Source organism: Poeciliopsis prolifica, unplaced genomic scaffold (assembly GCF_027474105.1).
Source record: "Poeciliopsis prolifica strain line A6 unplaced genomic scaffold, Auburn_PproV2 SCAFFOLD105, whole genome shotgun sequence".
Lineage (NCBI taxonomy): Eukaryota > Metazoa > Chordata > Actinopteri > Cyprinodontiformes > Poeciliidae > Poeciliopsis > Poeciliopsis prolifica.
Window position 1 is genome coordinate 746804 of NW_026562480.1, and position 23346 is coordinate 770149.

The window sequence follows — 23346 nt, forward strand, 5'->3', positions numbered from 1 at the left end:
TCTCAGGGCCTGAGAGTCCTCAGAGGGCCTCTCAGGGCCTGAGAGTCCCTCAGAGGGCTCTCAGGGCCTGAGAGTCCCTCAGAGGGCCTCTCAGGGCCTGAGAGTCCCTCAGAGGGCCTCTCAGGGCCTGAGAGTCCCTCAGAGGGCCTCTCAGGGCCTGAGAGTCCCTCAGAGGGCCTCTCAGGGCCTGAGAGTCCCTCAGAGGGCCTCTCAGGGCCTGAGAGTCCCTCAGAGGGCCTCTCAGGGCCTGAGAGTCCTCAGAGGGCCTCTCAGGGCCTGAGAGTCCCTCAGAGGGCCTCTCAGGGCCTGAGAGTCCCTCAGAGGCCTCTCAGGGCCTGAGAGTCCCTCAGAGGGCCTCTCAGGGCCTGAGAGTCCCTCAGAGGGCCTCTCAGGGCCTGAGAGTCCCTCAGAGGGCCTCTCAGGGCCTGAGAGTCCCTCAGAGGCCTCTCAGGGCCTGAGAGTCCCTCAGAGGGCCTCTCAGGGCCTGAGAGTCCCTCAGAGGGCCTCAGGGCCTGAGAGCTCAGAGCTCCAGGGACTGAGAGTCCCTCAGAGGGCCTCTCAGGGCCTGAGAGTCCCTCAGAGGGCCTCTCAGGGCCTGAGAGTCCCTCAGAGGGCCTCTCAGGGCCTGAGAGTCCCTCAGAGGGCCTCTCAGGGCCTGAGAGTCCCTCAGAGGGCCTCTCAGGGCCTGAGAGTCCCTCAGAGGGCCTCTCAGGGCCTGAGAGTCCCTCAGAGGGCCTCTCAGGGCCTGAGAGTCCCTCAGAGGGCCTCTCAGGGCCTGAGAGTCCCTCAGAGGGCCTCTCAGGGCCTGAGAGTCCCTCAGAGGGCCTCTCAGGGCCTGAGAGTCCCTCAGAGGGCCTCTCTGAGAGTCCCTCAGAGTTTTTTTTTTTGGTTGCTCTTATGGACTGCGTAAACTGAGCACCTTTCCATTCGAAGTTCTACAAGTACCCCAAGGACCATCGGAACAGTTAGTCTTCCATGTTAAACTTTAAACGTCCAGCTGTCTCTCTGGATAAAGAGTGTGCTTCAGACAGTTCCGCACACGTGTCTTGAACTCTCACTTTAGACCCAGTGAGAGTCTAACGTTGTCCATTGTTGCTCCCATGGACTGAGAACTTTAACTTCCTTCTCTTTCCAACATTTACAATAGTACATTCTGGATGCAGTGTATGGTGCAGACCATTCCATAAGCAGATCTTGAACTCCCTCCACTTTCCACCTCTCTGAGTAAAGCCTCCCTAACATGTGCGGAATAAAGCACATGTTAGAGAGTTGGCTCCCTCACTGACACTCTGCATACAGACTATGCTTCGCAGTGTTCCGCCTGCAGGTCTTGAACTCAGACCCATCGGAACCGCTACGCATGTCTTTACGCAGTGCGCCAGCCGAGCACTGACCCATCAAGCTGCTCGAACTCCTAAAAGTACCTCAAAGTCGGTCTTCCGTGTTTAACTTTAAAACTCCAGCTGTCACTCTGGATAAAGAGGGTGCTTTGGACAATTCCGCCTGCAGGTCTTGAACTCAGACCCATCGGAACCGCAACGCATGTCTTTACGCAGTGCGCCAACCGAGCACTCACCAATCAAACTGCTCGAACTCCTAAAAGTACCTCAAAGTCGGTCTTCCGTGTTTAACTTTAAAACTCCAGCTGTCACTCTGGATAAAGAGGGTGCTTCAGACCATTCCGCCTGAAGGTCTTGAACTCAGACCCATCGAAACCGCAACGCATGTCTTTACGCAGTGCGCCAACCGAGCACTCACCCATCAAACCGCTCGAACTCCTAAAAGTACCTCAAAGTCGATCTTCCCTGTTTAACTTCAAAACTCCAGCTGTCACTCTGGATAAAGAGGGTGCTTCCGTCCGTTCCGCACCCAGGTCTTGAAGTCAGACCCATCGGAACCGCAACACATGTCTTTACGCAGTGCGCCAACCGAGCACTCACACATCAAGCCGCTCGAACTCCTAAAAGTACCTCAAAGTCGGTCTTCCGTGTTTAACTTTAAAACTCCAGCTATCACTCTGGATAAAGAGGGTGCTTCGGACCGTTCCTCACCCGGGTCTTGAACTCGGACCCATCGGAACCACAACGCATGTCTTTACGCAGTGCGCCAACCGAGCACTCACCAATCAAACTGCTCGAACTCCTAAAAGTACCTCAAAGTCGGTCTTCCGTGTTTAACTTCAAAACTCCAGCTATCACTCTGGATAAAGAGGGTGCTTCGGACCATTCCGCCTGCAGGTCTTGAACTCATACCCATCGGAACCGCAACGCATGTCTTTACGCAGTGCACCAACCGAGCACTCACCCATCAAGCCGCTCGAACTCCTAAAAGTACCTCAAAGTCGGTCTTCCGTGTTTAAATTTAAAACTCCAGCTATCACTCTGGATAAAGAGGGTGCTTCGGACCGTTCCTCACCCGGGTCTTGAACTCGGACCCATCGGAACCGCAACGCATGTCTTTACGCAGTGCGCCAACCGAGCACTCACCAATCAAGACGCTCGAACTCCTAAAAGTACCTCAAAGTCGGTCTTCCGTGTTTAACTTTAAAACTCCAGCTGTCACTCTGGATAAAGAGGGTGCTTTGGACAATTCCGCCTGCAGGTCTTGAACTCAGATCCATCGGAACCGCAACGCATGTCTTTACGCAGTGCGCCAACCGAGCACTCACCCATCAAGCCGCTCGAACTCCTAAAAGTTCCTCAAAGTCGGTCTTCCGTGTTTAACTTTAAAACTCCAGCTGTCACTCTGGATAAAGAGGGTGCTTCAGACCATTCCGCCTGAAGGTCTTGAACTCAGACCCATCGAAACCGCAACGCATGTCTTTACGCAGTGCGCCAACCGAGCACTCACCCATCAAACCGCTCGAACTCCTAAAAGTACGTCAAAGTCGATCTTCCGTGTTTAACTTCAAAACTCCAGCTGTCACTCTGGATAAAGAGGGTGCTTCGGACCGTTCCTCACCCGGGTCTTGAACTCGGACCCATCGGAACCGCAACGCATGTCTTTACGCAGTGCGCCAACCGAGCACTCACCAATCAAGACGCTCGAACTCCTAAAAGTACCTCAAAGTCGGTCTTCCGTGTTTAACTTTAAAACTCCAGCTGTCACTCTGGATAAAGAGGGTGCTTTGGACAATTCCGCCTGCAGGTCTTGAACTCAGATCCATCGGAACCGCAACGCATGTCTTTACGCAGTGCGCCAACCGAGCACTCACCCATCAAACCGCTCGAACTCCTAAAAGTACGTCAAAGTCGATCTTCCGTGTTTAACTTCAAAACTCAGCTGTCACTCTGGATAAAGAGGGTGCTTCCGTCCGTTCCGCACCCGGGTCTTGAAGTCAGACCCATCGGAACCGCAACACATGTCTTTACGCAGTGCGCCAACCGAGCACTCACACATCAAGCCGCTCGAACTCCTAAAAGTACCTCAAAGTCGGTCTTCCGTGTTTAAATTTAAAACTCCAGCTGTCACTCTGGATAAAGAGGGTGATTCGGACCATTCCGCCTGTAGGTCTTGAACTCAGACCCATCAGAACCGCAACTCATGTCTTTACGCAGTGCGCCAACCGAGCACTCAACCATCAAGCCGCTCGAACTCCTAAAAGTACCTCAAAGTCGGTCTTCCGTGTTTAACTTTAGAAATCCAGCTGTCACTCTGGATAAAGAGGGTGCTTCGGACCATTCCGCCTGCAGGTCTTGAACTCAGGCCATCGGAACCGCAACGCATGTCTTTACGCAGTGCGCCAACCGAGCACTCACCCATCAAGCCGCTCGAACTCCTAAAAGTTCCTCAAAGTCGGTCTTCCGTGTTTAACTTTAAAACTCCAGCTGTCACTCTGGATAAAGAGGGTGCTTCAGACCATTCCGCCTGAAGGTCTTGAACTCAGACCCATCGAAACCGCAACGCATGTCTTTACGCAGTGCGCCAACCGAGCACTCACCCATCAAACCGCTCGAACTCCTAAAAGTACGTCAAAGTCGATCTTCCGTGTTTAACTTCAAAACTCCAGCTGTCACTCTGGATAAAGAGGGTGCTTCCGTCCGTTCCGCACCCGGGTCTTGAAGTCAGACCCATCGGAACCGCAACACATGTCTTTACGCAGTGCGCCAACCGAGCACTCACACATCAAGCCGCTCGAACTCCTAAAAGTACCTCAAAGTCGGTCTTCCGTGTTTAAATTTAAAACTCCAGCTATCACTCTGGATAAAGAGGGTGATTCGGACCATTCCGCCTGTAGGTCTTGAACTCAGACCCATCAGAACCGCAACTCATGTCTTTACGCAGTGCGCCAACCGAGCACTCAACCATCAAGCCGCTCGAACTCCTAAAAGTACCTCAAAGTCGGTCTTCCGTGTTTGAGTCCCTCAGAGGGCCTCTCAGGGCCTGAGAGTCCCTCAGAGGGCCTCTCAGGGCCTGAGAGTCCCTCAGAGGGCCTCTCAGGGCCTGAGAGTCCCTCAGAGGGCCTCTCAGGGCCTGAGAGTCCCTCAGAGGGCCTCTCAGGGCCTGAGAGTCCCTCAGAGGGCCTCTCAGGGCCTGAGAGTCCCTCAGAGGGCCTCTCAGGGCCTGAGAGTCCCTCAGAGGGCCTCTCAGGGCCTGAGAGTCCCTCAGAGGGCCTCTCAGGGCCTGAGAGTCCCTCAGAGGGCTCTCAGGGCCTGAGAGTCCCTCAGAGGGCCTCTCAGGGCCTGAGAGTCCCTCAGAGGGCCTCTCAGGGCCTGAGAGTCCCTCAGAGGGCCTCTCAGGGCCTGAGAGTCCCTCAGAGGGCCTCTCAGGGCCTGAGAGTCCCTCAGAGGGCCTCTCAGGGCCTGAGAGTCCCTCAGAGGGCCTCTCAGGGCCTGAGAGTCCCTCAGAGGGCCTCTCAGGGCCTGAGAGTCCCTCAGAGGGCCTCTCAGGGCCTGAGAGTCCCTCAGAGGGCCTCTCAGGGCCTGAGAGTCCCTCAGAGGGCCTCTCAGGGCCTGAGAGTCCCTCAGAGGGCCTCTCAGGGCCTGAGAGTCCCTCAGAGGGCCTCTCAGGGCCTGAGAGTCCCTCAGAGGGCCTCTCAGGGCCTGAGAGTCCCTCAGAGGGCCTCTCAGGGCCTGAGAGTCCCTCAGAGGGCCTCTCAGGGCCTGAGAGGTCCCTCTGAGGGCCTCTCAGGCCCTGAGAGGCCCTCTGAGGGCCTCTCAGGGCCTGAGAGTCCCTCAGAGGGCCTCTCAGGGCCTGAGAGTCCCTCAGAGGGCCTCTCAGGGCCTGAGAGTCCCTCAGAGGGCCTCTCAGGGCCTGAGAGTCCCTCAGAGGGCCTCTCAGGGCCTGAGAGTCCCTCAGAGGGCCTCTCAGGGCCTGAGAGTCCCTCAGAGGGCCTCTCAGGGCCTGAGAGTCCCTCAGAGGGCCTCTCAGGGCCTGAGAGTCCCTCAGAGGGCCTCTCAGGGCCTGAGAGTCCCTCAGAGGGCCTCTCAGGGCCTGAGAGTCCCTCAGAGGGCCTCTCAGGGCCTGAGAGTCCCTCAGAGGGCCTCTCAGGGCCTGAGAGTCCCTCAGAGGGCCTCTCAGGGCCTGAGAGTCCCTCAGAGGGCCTCTCAGGGCCTGAGAGTCCCTCAGAGGGCCTCTCAGGGCCTGAGAGTCCCTCAGAGGGCCTGAGAGTCCCTCAGAGGGCCTCTCAGGGCCTGAGAGTCCCTCAGAGGGCCTCTCAGGGCCTGAGAGTCCCTCAGAGGGCCTCTCAGGGCCTGAGAGTCCCTCAGAGGGCCTCTCAGGGCCTGAGAGTCCCTCAGAGGGCCTCTCAGGGCCTGAGAGTCCCTCAGAGTTGTTTTTTTTTTTGGTTGCTCTTATGGACTGCGTAAACTGAGCACCTTTCCATTCGAAGTTCTACAAGTACCCCAAGGACCATCGGAACAGTTAGTCTTCCATGTTAAACTTTAAACGTCCAGCTGTCTCTCTGGATAAAGAGTGTGCTTCAGACAGTTCCGCACACGTGTCTTGAACTCTCACTTTAGACCCAGTGAGAGTCTAACGTTGTCCATTGTTGCTCCCATGGACTGAGAACTTTAACTTCCTTCTCTTTCCAACATTTACAATAGTACATTCTGGATGCAGTGTATGGTGCAGACCATTCCATAAGCAGATCTTGAACTCCCTCCACTTTCCACCTCTCTGAGTAAAGCCTCCCTAACATGTGCGGAATAAAGCACATGTTAGAGAGTTGGCTCCCTCACTGACACTCTGCATACAGACTATGCTTCGCAGTGTTCGCCTGCAGGTCTTGAACTCAGACCCATCGGAACCGCTACGCATGTCTTTACGCAGTGCGCCAGCCGAGCACTGACCCATCAAGCTGCTCGAACTCCTAAAAGTACCTCAAAGTCGGTCTTCCGTGTTTAACTTTAAAACTCCAGCTGTCACTCTGGATAAAGAGGGTGCTTTGGACAATTCCGCCTGCAGGTCTTGAACTCAGACCCATCGGAACCGCAACGCATGTCTTTACGCAGTGCGCCAACCGAGCACTCACCAATCAAACTGCTCGAACTCCTAAAAGTACCTCAAAGTCGGTCTTCCGTGTTTAACTTTAAAACTCCAGCTGTCACTCTGGATAAAGAGGGTGCTTCAGACCATTCCGCCTGAAGGTCTTGAACTCAGACCCATCGAAACCGCAACGCATGTCTTACGCAGTGCGCCAACCGAGCACTCACCCATCAAACCGCTCGAACTCCTAAAAGTACCTCAAAGTCGATCTTCCCTGTTTAACTTCAAAACTCCAGCTGTCACTCTGGATAAAGAGGGTGCTTCCGTCCGTTCCGCACCCAGGTCTTGAAGTCAGACCCATCGGAACTGCAACGCATGTCTTTACGCAGTGCGCCAACCGAGCACTCACACATCAAGCCGCTCGAACTCCTAAAAGTACCTCAAAGTCGGTCTTCCGTGTTTAACTTTAAAACTCCAGCTATCACTCTGGATAAAGAGGGTGCTTCGGACCGTTCCTCACCCGGGTCTTGAACTCGGACCCATCGGAACCACAACGCATGTCTTTACGCAGTGCGCCAACCGAGCACTCACCAATCAAACTGCTCGAACTCCTAAAAGTACCTCAAAGTCGGTCTTCCGTGTTTAACTTCAAAACTCCAGCTATCACTCTGGATAAGAGGGTGCTTCGGACCATTCCGCCTGCAGGTCTTGAACTCAGACCCATCGGAACCGCAACGCATGTCTTTACGCAGTGCACCAAACCGAGCACTCACCCATCAAGCCGCTCGAACTCCTAAAAGTACCTCAAAGTCGATCTTCCGTGTTTAACTTCAAAACTCCAGCTATCACTCTGGATAAAGAGGGTGCTTCGGACCGTTCCTCACCCGGGTCTTGAACTCAGACCCATCGGAACCGCAACGCATGTCTTTACGCAGTGCGCCAACCGAGCACTCACACATCAAGCTGCTCGAACTCCTAAAAGTACCTCAAAGTCGGTCTTCCGTTGTTTAAATTTAAAACTCCAGCTGTCACTCTGGATAAAGAGGGTGATTTGGACCATTCCGCCTGTAGGTCTTGAACTCAGACCTACAGAACCGCAACTCATGTCTTTACGCAGTGCGCCAACCGAGCACTCAACCATCAAGCCGCTCGAACTCCTAAAAGTACCTCAAAGTCGGTCTTCCGTGTTTAACTTTAGAAATCCAGCTGTCACTCTGGATAAAGAGGGTGCTTCGGACCATTCCGCCTGCAGGTCTTGAACTCAGGCCCATCGGAACCGCAACGCATGTCTTTACGCAGTGCGCCAACCGAGCACTCACCCATCAAGCAGCTCGAACTCCTAAAAGTACCTCAAAGTCGGTCTTCCGTGTTTGAGTCCCTCAGAGGGCCTCTCAGGGCCTGAGAGGCCCTCTGAGGGACTCTCAGGCCCTGAGAGGCCCTCTGAGGGACTCTCAGGGCCTGAGAGTCCCTCAGAGGGACTCTCAGAGCCTGAGAGTCCCTCAGAGGGACTCTCAGAGCCTGAGAGTCCCTCAGAGGGACTCTCAGAGCCTGAGAGTCCCTCAGAGGGACTCTCAGAGCCTGAGAGTCCCTCAGAGGGACTCTCAGAGCCTGAGAGTCCCTCAGAGTTGTTTTTTTTTTGGTTGCTCTTATGGACTGCGTAAACTGAGCACCTTTCCATTCGAAGTTCTACAAGTACCCCAAGGACCATCGGAAACAGTTAGTCTTCCATGTTAAACTTTAAACGTCCAGCTGTCTCTCTGGATAAAGAGTGTGCTTCAGACAGTTCCGCACACGTGTCTTGAACTCTCACTTTAGACCCAGTGAGAGTCTAACGTTGTCCATTGTGCTCCCATGGACTGAGAACTTTAACTTCCTTCTCTTTCCAACATTTACAATAGTACATTCTGGATGCAGTGTATGGTGCAGACCATTCCATAAGCAGATCTTGAACTCCCTCCACTTTCCACCTCTCTGAGTAAAGCCTCCCTAACATGTGCGGAATAAAGCACATGTTAGAGAGTTGGCTCCCTCACTGACACTCTGCATACAGACTATGCTTCGCAGTGTTCCGCCTGCAGGTCTTGAACTCAGACCCATCGGAACCGCTACGCATGTCTTTACGCAGTGCGCCAGCCGAGCACTGACCCATCAAGCTGCTCGAACTCCTAAAAGTACCTCAAAGTCGGTCTTCCGTGTTTAACTTTAAAACTCCAGCTGTCACTCTGGATAAAGAGGGTGCTTTGGACAATTCCGCCTGCAGGTCTTGAACTCAGACCCATCGGAACCGCAACGCATGTCTTTACGCAGTGCGCCAACCGAGCACTCACCCATCAAACCGCTCGAACTCCTAAAAGTACGTCAAAGTCGATCTTCCGTGTTTAACTTCAAAACTCCAGCTGTCACTCTGGATAAGAGGGTGCTTCCGTCCGTTCCGCACCCGGGTCTTGAAGTCAGACCCATCGGAACCGCAACACATGTCTTTACGCAGTGCGCCAACCGAGCACTCACACATCAAGCCGCTCGAACTCCTAAAAGTACCTCAAAGTCGGTCTTCCGTGTTTAACTTCAAAACTCCAGCTATCACTCTGGATAAAGAGGGTGCTTCGGACCATTCCGCCTGCAGGTCTTGAACTCAGACCCATCGGAACCGCAACGCATGTCTTTACGCAGTGCACCAACCGAGCACTCACCCATCAAGCCGCTCGAACTCCTAAAAGTACCTCAAAGTCGATCTTCCGTGTTTAACTTCAAAACTCCAGCTATCACTCTGGATAAAGAGGGTGCTTCGGACCGTTCCTCACCCGGGTCTTGAACTCAGACCCATCGGAACCGCAACGCATGTCTTTACGCAGTGCGCCAACCGAGCACTCACACATCAAGCTGCTCGAACTCCTAAAAGTACCTCAAAGTCGGTCTTCCGTGTTTAAATTTAAAACTCCAGCTGTCACTCTGGATAAAGAGGGTGATTTGGACCATTCCGCCTGTAGGTCTTGAACTCAGACCCATCAGAACCGCAACTCATGTCTTTACGCAGTGCGCCAACCGAGCACTCAACCATCAAGCCGCTCGAACTCCTAAAAGTACCTCAAAGTCGGTCTTCCGTGTTTAACTTTAGAAATCCAGCTGTCACTCTGGATAAAGAGGGTGCTTCGGACCATTCCGCCTGCAGGTCTTGAACTCAGGCCCATCGGAACCGCAACGCATGTCTTTACGCAGTGCGCCAACCGAGCACTCACCCATCAAGCAGCTCGAACTCCTAAAAGTACCTCAAAGTCGGTCTTCCGTGTTTGAGTCCCTCAGAGGGCCTCTCAGGCCTGAGAGTCCCTCAGAGGGCCTCTCAGGGCCTGAGAGTCCTCAGAGGGCCTCTCAGGGCCTGAGAGTCCCTCAGAGGGCCTCTCAGGGCCTCTCAGAGCAACCAAAAAAAAAACAACTCTGAGGGACTCTCAGAGCCTGAGAGTCCCTCAGAGGGACTCTCAGAGCCTGAGAGTCCCTCAGAGGGACTCTCAGAGCCTGAGAGTCCCTCAGAGGGACTCTCAGAGCCTGAGAGTCCCTCAGAGTTGTTTTTTTTTTGGTTGCTCTTATGGACTGCGTAAACTGAGCACCTTTCCATTCGAAGTTCTACAAGTACCCCAAGGACCATCGGAACAGTTAGTCTTCCATGTTAAACTTTAAACGTCCAGCTGTCTCTCTGGATAAAGAGTGTGCTTCAGACAGTTCCGCACACGTGTCTTGAACTCTCACTTTAGACCCAGTGAGAGTCTAACGTTGTCCATTGTTGCTCCCATGGACTGAGAACTTTAACTTCCTTCTCTTTCCAACATTTACAATAGTACATTCTGGATGCAGTGTATGGTGCAGACCATTCCATAAGCAGATCTTGAACTCCCTCCACTTTCCACCTCTCTGAGTAAAGCCTCCCTAACATGTGCGGAATAAAGCACATGTTAGAGAGTTGGCTCCCTCACTGACACTCTGCATACAGACTATGCTTCGCAGTGTTCCGCCTGCAGGTCTTGAACTCAGACCCATCGGAACCGCTACGCATGTCTTTACGCAGTGCGCCAGCCGAGCACTGACCCATCAAGCTGCTCGAACTCCTAAAAGTACCTCAAAGTCGGTCTTCCGTGTTTAACTTTAAAACTCCAGCTGTCACTCTGGATAAAGAGGGTGCTTTGGACAATTCCGCCTGCAGGTCTTGAACTCAGACCCATCGGAACCGCAACGCATGTCTTTACGCAGTGCGCCAACCGAGCACTCACCCATCAAACCGCTCGAACTCCTAAAAGTACGTCAAAGTCGATCTTCCGTGTTTAACTTCAAAACTCCAGCTGTCACTCTGGATAAAGAGGGTGCTTCCGTCCGTTCCGCACCCGGGTCTTGAAGTCAGACCCATCGGAACCGCAACACATGTCTTTACGCAGTGCGCCAACCGAGCACTCACACATCAAGCCGCTCGAACTCCTAAAAGTACCTCAAAGTCGGTCTTCCGTGTTTAAATTTAAAACTCCAGCTGTCACTCTGGATAAAGAGGGTGATTCGGACCATTCCGCCTGTAGGTCTTGAACTCAGACCCATCAGAACCGCAACTCATGTCTTTACGCAGTGCGCCAACCGAGCACTCAACCATCAAGCCGCTCGAACTCCTAAAAGTACCTCAAAGTCGGTCTTCCGTGTTTAACTTTAGAAATCCAGCTGTCACTCTGGATAAAGAGGGTGCTTCGGACCATTCCGCCTGCAGGTCTTGAACTCAGGCCCATCGGAACCGCAACGCATGTCTTTACGCAGTGCGCCAACCGAGCACTCACCCATCAAGCCGCTCGAACTCCTAAAAGTTCCTCAAAGTCGGTCTTCCGTGTTTAACTTTAAAACTCCAGCTGTCACTCTGGATAAAGAGGGTGCTTCAGACCATTCCGCCTGAAGGTCTTGAACTCAGACCCATCGAAACCGCAACGCATGTCTTTACGCAGTGCGCCAACCGAGCACTCACCCATCAAAACCGCTCGAACTCCTAAAAGTACGTCAAAGTCGATCTTCCGTGTTTAACTTCAAAACTCCAGCTGTCACTCTGGATAAAGAGGGTGCTTCCGTCCGTTCCGCACCCGGGTCTTGAAGTCAGACCCATCGGAACCGCAACACATGTCTTTACGCAGTGCGCCAACCGAGCACTCACACATCAAGCCGCTCGAACTCCTAAAAGTACCTCAAAGTCGGTCTTCCGTGTTTAAATTTAAAACTCCAGCTGTCACTCTGGATAAAGAGGGTGATTCGGACCATTCCGCCTGTAGGTCTTGAACTCAGACCCATCAGAACCGCAACTCATGTCTTTACGCAGTGCGCCAACCGAGCACTCAACCATCAAGCCGCTCGAACTCCTAAAAGTACCTCAAAGTCGGTCTTCCGTGTTTGAGTCCCTCAGAGGGCCTCTCGGGGCCTGAGAGTCCCTCAGAGGGCCTCTCGGGGCCTGAGAGTCCCTCAGAGGGCCTCGGGGCCTGAGAGTCCCTCAGAGGGCCTCTCGGGGCCTGAGAGTCCCTCAGAGGGCCTCTCGGGGCCTGAGAGTCCCTCAGAGGGCCTCTCGGGGCCTGAGAGTCCCTCAGAGGGCCTCTCGGGGCCTGAGAGTCCCTCAGAGGGCCTCTCGGGGCCTGAGAGTCCCTCAGAGGGCCTCTCAGGGCCTGAGAGTCCCTCAGAGGGCCTCTCAGGGCCTGAGAGTCCCTCAGAGGGCCTCTCAGGGCCTGAGAGTCCCTCAGAGGGCCTCTCAGGGCCTGAGAGTCCCTCAGAGGGCCTCTCAGGGCCTGAGAGTCCCTCAGAGGGCCTCTCAGGGCCTGAGAGTCCCTCAGAGGGCCTCTCAGGGCCTGAGAGTCCCTCAGAGGGCCTCTCAGGGCCTGAGAGTCCCTCAGAGGGCCTCTCAGGGCCTGAGAGTCCCTCAGAGGGCCTCTCAGGGCCTGAGAGTCCCTCAGAGGGCCTCTCAGGGCCTGAGAGTCCCTCAGAGGGCCTCTCAGGGCCTGAGAGTCCCTCAGAGGGCCTCTCAGGGCCTGAGAGTCCCTCAGAGGGCCTCTCAGGGCCTGAGAGTCCCTCAGAGGGCCTCTCAGGGCCTGAGAGTCCCTCAGAGGGCCTCTCAGGGCCTGAGAGTCCCTCAGAGGGCCTCTCAGGGCCTGAGAGTCCCTCAGAGGGCCTCTCAGGGCCTGAGAGTCCCTCAGAGGGCCTCTCAGGGCCTGAGAGTCCCTCAGAGGGCCTCTCAGGGCCTGAGAGTCCCTCAGAGGGCCTCTCAGGGCCTGAGAGTCCCAGAGGGCCTCTCAGGGCCTGAGAGTCCCTCAGAGGGCCTCTCAGGGCCTGAGAGTCCCTCAGAGGGCCTCTCAGGGCCTGAGAGTCCCTCAGAGGGCCTCTCAGGGCCTGAGAGTCCCTCAGAGGGCCTCTCAGGGCCTGAGAGTCCCTCAGAGGGCCTCTCAGGGCCTGAGAGTCCCTCAGAGGGCCTCTCAGGGCCTGAGAGTCCCTCAGAGGGCCTCTCAGGGCCTGAGAGTCCCTCAGAGGGCCTCTCAGGGCTGAGAGTCCCTCAGAGGGCCTCTCAGGCTGAGAGTCCCTCAGAGGGCCTCTCAGGGCCTGAGAGTCCCTCAGAGGGCCTCTCAGGGCCTGAGAGTCCCTCAGAGGGCCTCTCAGGGCCTGAGAGTCCCTCAGAGGGCCTCTCAGGGCCTGAGAGTCCCTCAGAGGGCCTCTCAGGGCCTGAGAGTCCCTCAGAGGGCCTCTCAGGGCCTGAGAGTCCCTCTGAGGGCCTCTCAGGGCCTGAGAGTCCCTCAGAGGGCCTCTCAGGGCCTGAGAGTCCCTCAGAGGGCCTCTCAGGGCCTGAGAGTCCCTCAGAGGGCCTCTCAGGGCCTGAGAGTCCCTCAGAGGGCCTCTCAGGGCCTGAGAGTCCCTCAGAGGGCCTCAGGGCCTGAGAGTCCCTCAGAGGGCCTCTCAGGGCCTGAGAGTCCCTCAGAGGGCCTCTCAGGGCCTGAGAGTCCTCAGAGGGCCTCTCAGGGCCTGAGAGTCCCTCAGAGGGCCTCTCAGGGCCTGAGAGTCCCTCAGAGGGCCTCTCAGGGCCTGAGAGTCCCTCAGAGGGCCTCTCAGGGCCTGAGAGTCCCTCAGAGGGCCTCTCAGGGCCTGAGAGTCCCTCAGAGGGCCTCTCAGGGCCTGAGAGTCCCTCAGAGGGCTCTCAGGGCCTGAGAGTCCCTCAGAGGGCCTCTCAGGGCCTGAGAGTCCCTCAGAGGGCCTCTCAGGGCCTGAGAGTCCCTCAGAGGGCCTCTCAGGGCCTGAGAGTCCCTCAGAGGGCCTCTCAGGGCCTGAGAGTCCCTCAGAGGGCCTCTCAGGGCCTGAGAGTCCCTCAGAGTTGTTTTTTTTTGGTTGCTCTTATGGACTGCGTAAACTGAGCACCTTTCCATTCGAAGTTCTACAAGTACCCCAAGGACCATCGGAACAGTTAGTCTTCCATGTTAAACTTTAAACGTCCAGCTGTCTCTCTGGATAAAGAGTGTGCTTCAGACAGTTCCGCACACGTGTCTTGAACTCTCACTTTAGACCCAGTGAGAGTCTAACGTTGTCCATTGTTGCTCCCATGGACTGAGAACTTTAACTTCCTTCTCTTTCCAACATTTACAATAGTGACATTCTGGATGCAGTGTATGGTGCAGACCATTCCATAAGCAGATCTTGAACTCCCTCCACTTTCCACCTCTCTGAGTAAAGCCTCCCTAACATGTGCGGAATAAAGCACATGTTAGAGAGTTGGCTCCCTCACTGACACTCTGCATACAGACTATGCTTCGCAGTGTTCCGCCTGCAGGTCTTGAACTCAGACCCATCGGAACCGCTACGCATGTCTTTACGCAGTGCGCCAGCCGAGCACTGACCATCAAGCTGCTCGAACTCCTAAAAAGTACCTCAAAGTCGGTCTTCCGTGTTTAACTTTAAAAACTCAGCTGTCACTCTGGATAAAGAGGGTGCTTTGGACAATTCCGCCGCAGGTCTTGAAACTCAGACCATCGGAACCGCAACGCATGTCTTTACGCAGTGCGCCAACCGAGCACTCACCAATCAAACTGCTCGAACTCCTAAAAGTACCTCAAAGTCGGTCTCCGTGTTTAACTTTAAAACTCCAGCTGTCACTCTGGATAAAGAGGGTGGCTTCAGACCATTCCGCCTGAAGGTCTTGAATCAGACCCATCGAAACCGCAACGCATGTCTTTACGCAGTGCGCCAACCGAGCACTCACCCATCAAACCGCTCGAACTCCTAAAAGTACCTCAAAGTCGATCTTCCTGTTTAACTTCAAAACTCCAGCTGTCACTCTGGATAAAGAGGGTGCTTCCGTCCGTTCCGCACCCAGGTCTTGAAGTCAGACCCATCGGAACCGCAACACATGTCTTTACGCAGTGCGCCAACCGAGCACTCACACATCAAGCGCTCGAACTCCTAAAAGTACCTCAAAGTCGGTCTTCCGTGTTTAACTTTAAAACTCCAGCTATCACTCTGGATAAAGAGGGTGCTTCGGACCGTTCCTCAACCGGGTCTTGAACTCGGACCCATCGGAACCACAACGCATGTCTTTACGCAGTGCGCCAAACCGAGCACTCACCAATCAAACTGCTCGAACTCCTAAAAGTACCTCAAAGTCGGTCTTCCGTGTTTAACTTCAAAACTCCAGCTATCACTCTGGATAAAGAGGGTGCTTCGGACCATTCCGCCTGCAGGTCTTGAACTCAGACCCATCGGAACCGCAACGCATGTCTTTACGCAGTGCACCAACCGAGCACTCACCCATCAAGCCGCTCGAACTCCTAAAAGTACTCAAAGTCGATCTTCCGTGTTTAACTTCAAAACTCCAGCTATCACTCTGGATAAAGAGGGTGCTTCGGACCGTTCCTCACCCGGGTCTTGAACTCGGACCCATCGGAACCGCAACGCATGTCTTTACGCAGTGCGCCAACCGAGCACTCACCAATCAAGACGCTCGAACTCCTAAAAGTACCTCAAAGTCGGTCTTCCGTGTTTAACTTTAAAAACTCCAGCTGTCACTCTGGATAAAGAGGGTGCTTTGGACAATTCCGCCTGCAGGTCTTGAACTCAGATCCATCGGAACCGCAACGCATGTCTTTACGCAGTGCGCCAACCGAGCACTCACCCATCAAGCCGCTCGAACTCCTAAAAGTACCTCAAAGTCGGTCTTCCGTGTTTAAATTTAAAACTCCAGCTGTCACTCTGGATAAAGAGGGTGATTCGGACCATTCCGCCTGTAGGTCTTGAACTCAGACCCATCAGAACCGCAACTCATGTCTTTTACGCAGTGCGCCAACCGAGCACTCAACCATCAAGCCGCTCGAACTCCTAAAAGTACCTCAAAGTCGGTCTTCCGTGTTTAACTTTAGAAATCCAGCTGTCACTCTGGATAAAGAGGGTGCTTCGGACCATTCCGCCTGCAGGTCTTGAACTCAGGCCCATCGGAACCGCAACGCATGTCTTTACGCAGTGCGCCAACCGAGCACTCACCCATCAAGCAGCTCGAACTCCTAAAAGTACCTCAAAGTCGGTCTTCCGTGTTTGAGTCCCTCAGAGGGCCTCTCAGGGCCTGAGAGTCCCTCAGAGGGCCTCTCAGGGCCTGAGAGTCCCTCAGAGGGCCTCTCAGGGCCTGAGAGCCCTCAGAGGGCCTCTCAGGGCCTGAGAGTCCCTCAGAGGGCCTCTCAGGGCCTGAGAGTCCCTCAGAGGGCCTCTCAGGGCCTGAGAGTCCCTCAGAGGGCCCTCAGGGCCTGAGAGTCCCTCAGAGGGCCTCTCAGGGCCTGAGAGTCCCTCAGAGGGCCTCTCAGGGCCTGAGAGTCCCTCAGAGGGCCTCTCAGGCCTGAGAGTCCCTCAGAGGGCCTCTCAGGGCCTGAGAGTCCCTCAGAGGGCCTCTCAGGGCCTGAGAGTCCCTCAGAGGGCCTCTCAGGGCCTGAGAGTCCCTCAGAGGGCCTCTCAGGGCCTGAGAGTCCCTCAGAGGGCCTCTCAGGGCCTGAGAGTCCCTCAGAGGGCCTCTCAGGGCCTGAGAGTCCCTCAGAGGGCCTCTCAGGGCCTGAGAGTCCCTCAGAGGGCCTCTCAGGGCCTGAGAGTCCCTCAGAGGGCCTCTCAGGGCTGAGAGTCCCTCAGAGGGCCTCTCAGGGCCTGAGAGTCCCTCAGAGGGCCTCTCAGGGCCTGAGAGTCCCTCAGAGGGCCTCTCAGGGCCTGAGAGTCCCTCAGAGGGCCTCTCAGGGCCTGAGAGTCCCTCAGAGGGCCTCTCAGGCCTGAGAGTCCCTCAGAGGGCCTCTCAGGGCCTGAGAGTCCCTCAGAGGGCCTCTCAGGGCCTGAGAGTCCCTCAGAGGGCCTCTCAGGGCTGAGAGTCCCTCAGAGGGCCTCTCAGGGCCTGAGAGTCCCTCAGAGGGCCTCTCAGGGCCCTGAGAGTCCCTCAGAGGGCCTCTCAGGGCCTGAGAGTCCCTCAGAGGGCCTCTCAGGGCCTGAGAGTCCCTCAGAGGGCCTCTCAGGGCCTGAGAGTCCCTCAGAGGGCCTCTCAGGGCCTGAGAGTCCCTCAGAGGGCCTCTCAGGGCCTGAGAGTCCTCAGAGGGCCTCTCAGGGCCTGAGAGTCCCTCAGAGGCCTCTCAGGGCCTGAGAGTCCCTCAGAGGGCCTCTCAGGGCCTGAGAGTCCCTCAGAGGGCTCTCAGGGCCTGAGAGTCCCTCAGGAGGCCTCTCAGGGCCTGAGAGTCCCTCAGAGGGCCTCTCAGGGCCTGAGAGTCCCAGAGGCCTCTCAGGGCCTGAGAGTCCCTCAGAGGGCCTCTCAGGCCTGAGGTCCCTCAGAGGGCCTCTCAGGGCCTGAGAGTCCCTCAGAGGGCCTCTCAGGGCCTGAGAGTCCCTCAGAGGGCCTCTCAGGGCCTGAGAGTCCCTCAGAGGGCCTCTCAGGGCCTGAGAGTCCCTCAGAGGGCCTCTCAGGGCCTGAGAGTCCCTTCAGAGGGCCTCTCAGGGCCCTGAGAGTCCCTCAGAGGCCTCTCAGGGCCTGAGAGTCCCTCAGAGGGCCTCTCGGGCCTGAGAGTCCCTCAGAGGGCCTCTCAGGGCCTGAGAGTCCCTCAGAGGGCCTCTCAGGGCCTGAGAGTCCTCAGAGGGCCTCTCAGGGCCTGAGAGTCCCTCAGAGGGCCTCTCAGGGCCTGAGAGTCCCTCAGAGGCCTCTCAGGGCCTGAGAGTCCCTCAGAGGGCCTCTCAGGGCCTGAGAGTCCCTCAGAGGGCCTCTCAGGGCCTGAGAGTCCCTCAGAGGGCCTCTCAGGGCCTGAGAGTCCTCAGAGGGCCTCTCAGGGCCTGAGAGTCCCTCAGAGGGCCTCTTCAGGGCCTGAGAGTCTCAGAGGGCCTCTCAGGGCCTGAGAGTCCCTCAGAGGGGCCTCTCAGGGCCTGAGAGTCCCTCAGAGGGCCTCTCAGGGCCTGAGAGTCCCTCAGAGGGCCTCAGGGCCTGAGAGTCCCTCAGAGGGCTCTCAGGGCCTGAGAGTCCCTCAGAGGGCCTCTCAGGGCCCTGAGAGTCCCTCAGAGGGCCTCTCAGGGCCTGAGAGTCCCTCAGAGGGCCTCTCAGGGCCTGAGAGTCCTCAGAGGGCCTCTCAGGGCCTGAGAGTCCTCAGAGGGCCTCTCAGGGCCTGAGAGTCCCTCAGAGGGCCTCTCAGGGCCTGAGAGTCCCTCAGAGGGCCTCTCAGGGCCTGAGAGTCCCTCAGAGGGCCTCTCAGGGCCTGAGAGTCCCTCAGAGGGCCCTCAGGGCCTGAGAGTCCCTCAGAGGGCCTCTCAGGGCCTGAGAGTCCCTCAGAGGGCCTCTCAGGGCCTGAGAGTCCCTCAGAGGGCCTCTCAGGGCGAGAGTCCCTCAGAGGGCCTCTCAGGCCTGAGAGTCCCTCAGAGGGCCTCTCAGGGCCTGAGAGTCCCTCAGAGGGCCTCTCAGGGCCTGAGAGTCCCTCAGAGGGCCTCTCAGGGCCTGAGAGTCCTCAGAGGGCCTCTCAGGGCCTGAGAGTCCCTCAGAGGGCCTCTCAGGGCCTGAGAGTCCCTCAGAGGGCCTCTCAGGGCCTGAGAGTCCCTCAGAGGGCCTCTCAGGGCCTGAGAGTCCCTCAGAGGGCCTCTCAGGGCCTGAGAGTCCCTCAGAGGGCCTCTCAGGGCCTGAGAGTCCCTCAGAGGGCCTCTCAGGGCCTGAGAGTCCCTCAGAGGGCCTCTCAGGGCCTGAGAGTCCCTCAGAGGGCCTCTCAGGGCCTCTCAGGGCCTCAGAGAGTCCCTCAGAGGGCCTCTCAGGGCCTCAGAGAGTCCCTCAGAGGGCCTCTCAGGGCCTCAGAGAGTCCCTCAGAGGGCCTCTCAGGGCCTCAGAGAGTCCCTCAGAGGGCCTCTCAGGGCCTGAGAGTCCCTCAGAGGGCCTCTCAGGGCCTGAGAGTCCCTCAGAGGGCCTCTCAGGGGCCTGAGAGTCCCTCAGAGGGCCTCTCAGGGCCTGAGAGTCCCTCAGAGGGCCTCTCAGGGCCTGAGAGTCCCTCAGAGGGCCTCTCAGGGCCTGAGAGTCCCTCAGAGGGCCTCTCAGGGCCTGAGAGTCCCTCAGAGGGCCTCTCAGGGCCTGAGAGTCCCTCCTCAGAGTTGTTTTTTTTTTTGGTTCTTATGGACTGCGTAAACTGAGCACCTTTCCATTCGAAGTTCTACAAGTACCCCAAGGACCATCGGAACAGTTAGTCTTCCATGTTAAACTTTAAACGTCCAGCTGTCTCTCTGGATAAAGAGTGTGCTTCAGACAGTTCCGCACACGTGTCTTGAACTCTCACTTTAGACCCAGTGAGAGTCTCAACGTTGTCCATTGTTGCTCCCCATGGACTGAGAACTTTAACTTCCTTCTCTTTCCAACATTTACAATAGTACATTCTGGATGCAGTGTATGGTGCAGACCATTCCATAAAGATCTTGAACTCCCTCCACTTTCCACCTCTCTGAGTAAAGCCTCCCTAACATGTGCGGAATAAAGCACATGTTAGAGAGTTGGCTCCCTCACTGACACTCTGCATACAGACTATGCTTCGCAGTGTTCCGCCTGCAGGTCTTGAACTCAGACCCATCGGAACGCTACGCATGTCTTTACGCAGTGCGCCAGCCGAGCACTGACCCATCAAGCTGCTCGAACTCCTAAAAGTACCTCAAAGTCGGTCTTCCGTGTTTAACTTTAAAACTCCAGCTGTCACTCTGGATAAAGAGGGTGCTTTGGACAATTCCGCCTGCAGGTCTTGAACTCAGACCCATCGGAACCGCAACGCATGTCTTTACGCAGTGCGCCAACCGAGCACTCACCAATCAAACTGCTCGAACTCCTAAAAGTACCTCAAAGTCGGTCTTCCGTGTTTAACTTTAAAACTCCAGCTGTCACTCTGGATAAAGAGGGTGCTTCAGACCATTCCGCCTAAGGTCTTGAACTCAGACCCATCGAAACCGCAACGCAGTCTTTACGCAGTGCGCAACCGAGCACTCACCCATCAAACCGCTCGAACTCCTAAAAGTACTCAAAGTCGATCTTCCCTGTTTAACTTCAAAACTCCAGCTGTCACTCTGGATAAAGAGGGTGCTTCCGTCCGTTCCGCACCCAGGTCTTGAAGTCCGACCATCGGAACCGCAACACATGTTCTTTACGCAGTGCGCCAACCGAGCACTCACACATCAAGCCGCTCGAACTCCTAAAAGTACCTCAAAGTCGGTCTTCCGTGTTTAACTTTAAACTCCAGCTATCAATCTGGATAAAGAGGGTGCTTCGGACCGTTCCTCAACCCGGGTCTTGAACTCGGACCCATCGGAACCACAACGCATGTCTTACGCAGTGCGCCAACCGAGCACTCACCAATCAAACTGCTCGAACTCCTAAAAGTACCTCAAAGTCGGTCTTCCGTGTTTAACTTCAAAACTCCAGCTATCACTCTGGATAAAGAGGGTGCTTCGGACCATTCCGCCTGCAGGTCTTGAACTCAGACCCATCGGAACCGCAACGCATGTCTTACGCAGTGCACCAACCGAGCATCACCATCAAGCCGCTCGAACTCCTAAAAGTACCTCAAAGTCGATCTTCCGTGTTTAACTTCAAAACTCCAGCTATCACTCTGGATAAAGAGGGTGCTTCGGGACCGTTCCTCACCCGGGTCTTGAACTCGGACCCATCGGAACCGCAACGCATGTCTTTACGCAGTGCGCCAACCGAGCACTCACACATCAAGCCGCTCGAACTCCTAAAAGTACCTCAAAGTCGTCTTCCGTGTTTAAATTTAAAAACTCCAGCTGTCACTCTGATAAAGAGGGTGATTCGGACCATTCCGCCTGTAGGTCTTGAACTCAGACCCATCAGAACCGCAACTCATGTCTTTACGCAGTGCGCCAACCGAGCACTCAACCATCAAGCCGCTCGAACTCCTAAAAGTACCTCAAAGTCGGTCTTCGTGTTTAACTTTAGAAATCCAGCTGTCACTCTGGATAAAGAGGGTGCTTCGGACCATTCCGCCTGCAGGTCTTGAACTCAGGCCCATCGGAACCGCAACGCATGTCTTTACGCAGTGCGCCAACCGAGCAACTCACCCATCAAGCAGCTCGAACTCCTAAAAAGTACCTCAAAGTCGGTCTTCCGTGTTGAGTCCCTCAGAGGGCCTCTCAGGGCCTGAGAGTCCCTCAGGGGGCCTCTCAGGGCCTGAGAGTCCCTCAGGGGGCCTCTCAGGACTGAGAGTCCCTCAGGGGGCCTCTCAGGGCCTGAGATTCCCTCAGGGGGCCTCTCAGGGCCTGAGAGTCCCTCAGGGGGCCTCTCAGGGCCTGAGAGTCCCTCAGGGGGCCTCTCAGGGCCTGAGAGTCCCTCAGGGGCCTCTCAGGGCCTGAGAGTCCCTCAGGGGGCCTCTCAGGGCCTGAGAGTCCCTCAGGGGGCCTCTTCAGGGCCTGAGAGTCCTCAGGGGGCCTCTCAGGGCCTGAGAGTCCCTCAGGGGGCCTCTCAGGGCCTGAGAGTCCCTCAGGGGGCCTCTCAGGGCCTGAGAGTCCCTCAGGGGGCCTCTCAGGCCTGAGAGTCCCTCAGGGGGCCTCTCAGGGCCTGAGAGTCCCTCAGGGGGCCTCTCAGGGCTGAGAGTCCCTCAGGGGGCCTCAGGGCCTGAGAGTCCCTCAGAGGGCCTCAGGGCCTGAGAAGTCCCTCAGAGGGCCTCTCAGGGCCTGAGAGTCCCTCAGAGGGCCTCTCAGGGCCTGAGAGTCCCTCAGAGGGCCTCTCAGGGCCTGAGAGTCCCTCAGAGGGCCTCTCAGGGCCTGAGAGTCCCTCAGAGGGCCTCTCAGGGCCTGAGAGTCCCTCAGAGGGCCTCTCAGGGCCTGAGAGTCCTCAGAGGGCCTCTCAGGGCCTGAGAGTCCCTCAGAGGGCCTCTCAGGGCCTGAGAGTCCCTCAGAGGGCCTCTCAGGGCCTGAGAGTCCCTCAGAGTTGTTTTTTTTTTGGTTCGCTCTTATGGACTGCGTAAACTGAGCACCTTTCCATTCGAAGTTCTACAAGTACCCCCAAGGACCATCGGAACAGTTAGTCTTCCATGTTAAACTTTAAACGTCCAGCTGTCCTCTGGATAAAGAGTGTGCTTCAGACAGTTCCGCACACGTGTCTTGAACTCTCACTTTAGACCCAGTGAGAGTCTAACGTTGTCCATTGTTGCTCCCATGGACTGAGAACTTTAACTTCCTTCTATTTCCAACATTTACAATAGTACATTCTGGATGCAGTGTGGTGCAGACCATTCCATAAGCAGATCTTGAACTCCCTCCACTTTCCACCTCTCTGAGTAAAGCCTCCCTAACATGTGCGGAATAAAGCACATGTTAGAGAGTTGGCTCCCTCACTGACACTCTGCATACAGGACTATGCTTCGCAGTGTTCCGCCTGCAGGTCTTGAACTCAGACCCATCGGAACCGCTACGCATGTCTTTACGCAGTGCGCCAGCTGAGCACTGAACCGATCAAGCTGCTCGAACTCCTAAAAGTACCTCAAAGTCGGTCTTCCGTGTTTAACTTTAAAACTCCAGCTGTCACTCTGGATAAAGAGGGTGCTTTGGACAATTCCGCCTGCAGGTCTTGAACTCAGACCCATCGGAACCGCAACGCATGTCTTTACGCAGTGCGCCAACCGAGCACTCACCAATCAAACTGCTCGAACTCCTAAAAGTACCTCAAAGTCGGTCTTCCGTGTTTAACTTTAAAACTCCAGCTGTCACTCTGGATAAAGGGGTGCTTCAGACCATTCGGCCTGAAGGTCTTGAACTCAGACCCATCGAAACCGCAACGCATGTCTTTACGCAGTGCGCCAACCGAGCACTCACCCATCAAACGCTCGAACTCCTAAAAGTACCTCAAAGTCGATCTTCCCTGTTTAACTTCAAAAACTCCCGCTGTCACTCTGGATAAAGAGGGTGCTTCCGTCCGTTCCGCACCCAGGTCTTGAAGTCAGACCCATCGGAACCGCAACACATGTCTTTACGCAGTGCGCCAACCGAGCACTCACACATCAAGCCGCTCGAACTCCTAAAAGTACCTCAAAGTCGGTCTTCCGTGTTTAACTTCAAAACTCCAGCTATCACTCTGGATAAAGAGGGTGCTTCGGACCGTTCCTCACCCGGGTCTTGAACTCGGACCCATCGGAACCACAACGCATGTCTTTACGCAGTGCGCAACCGAGCACTCACCAATCAAACTGCTCGAACTCCTAAAAGTACCTCAAAGTCGGTCTTCCGTGTTTAACTTCAAAACTCCAGCTATCACTCTGGATAAAGAGGGTGCTTCGGACCATTCCGCCTGCAGGTCTTGAACTCAGACCCATCGGAACCGCAACGCATGTCTTTACGCAGTGCACCAAACCGAGCACTCACCCATCAAGCCGCCGAACTCCTAAAAGTACCTCAAAGTCGATCTTCCGTGTT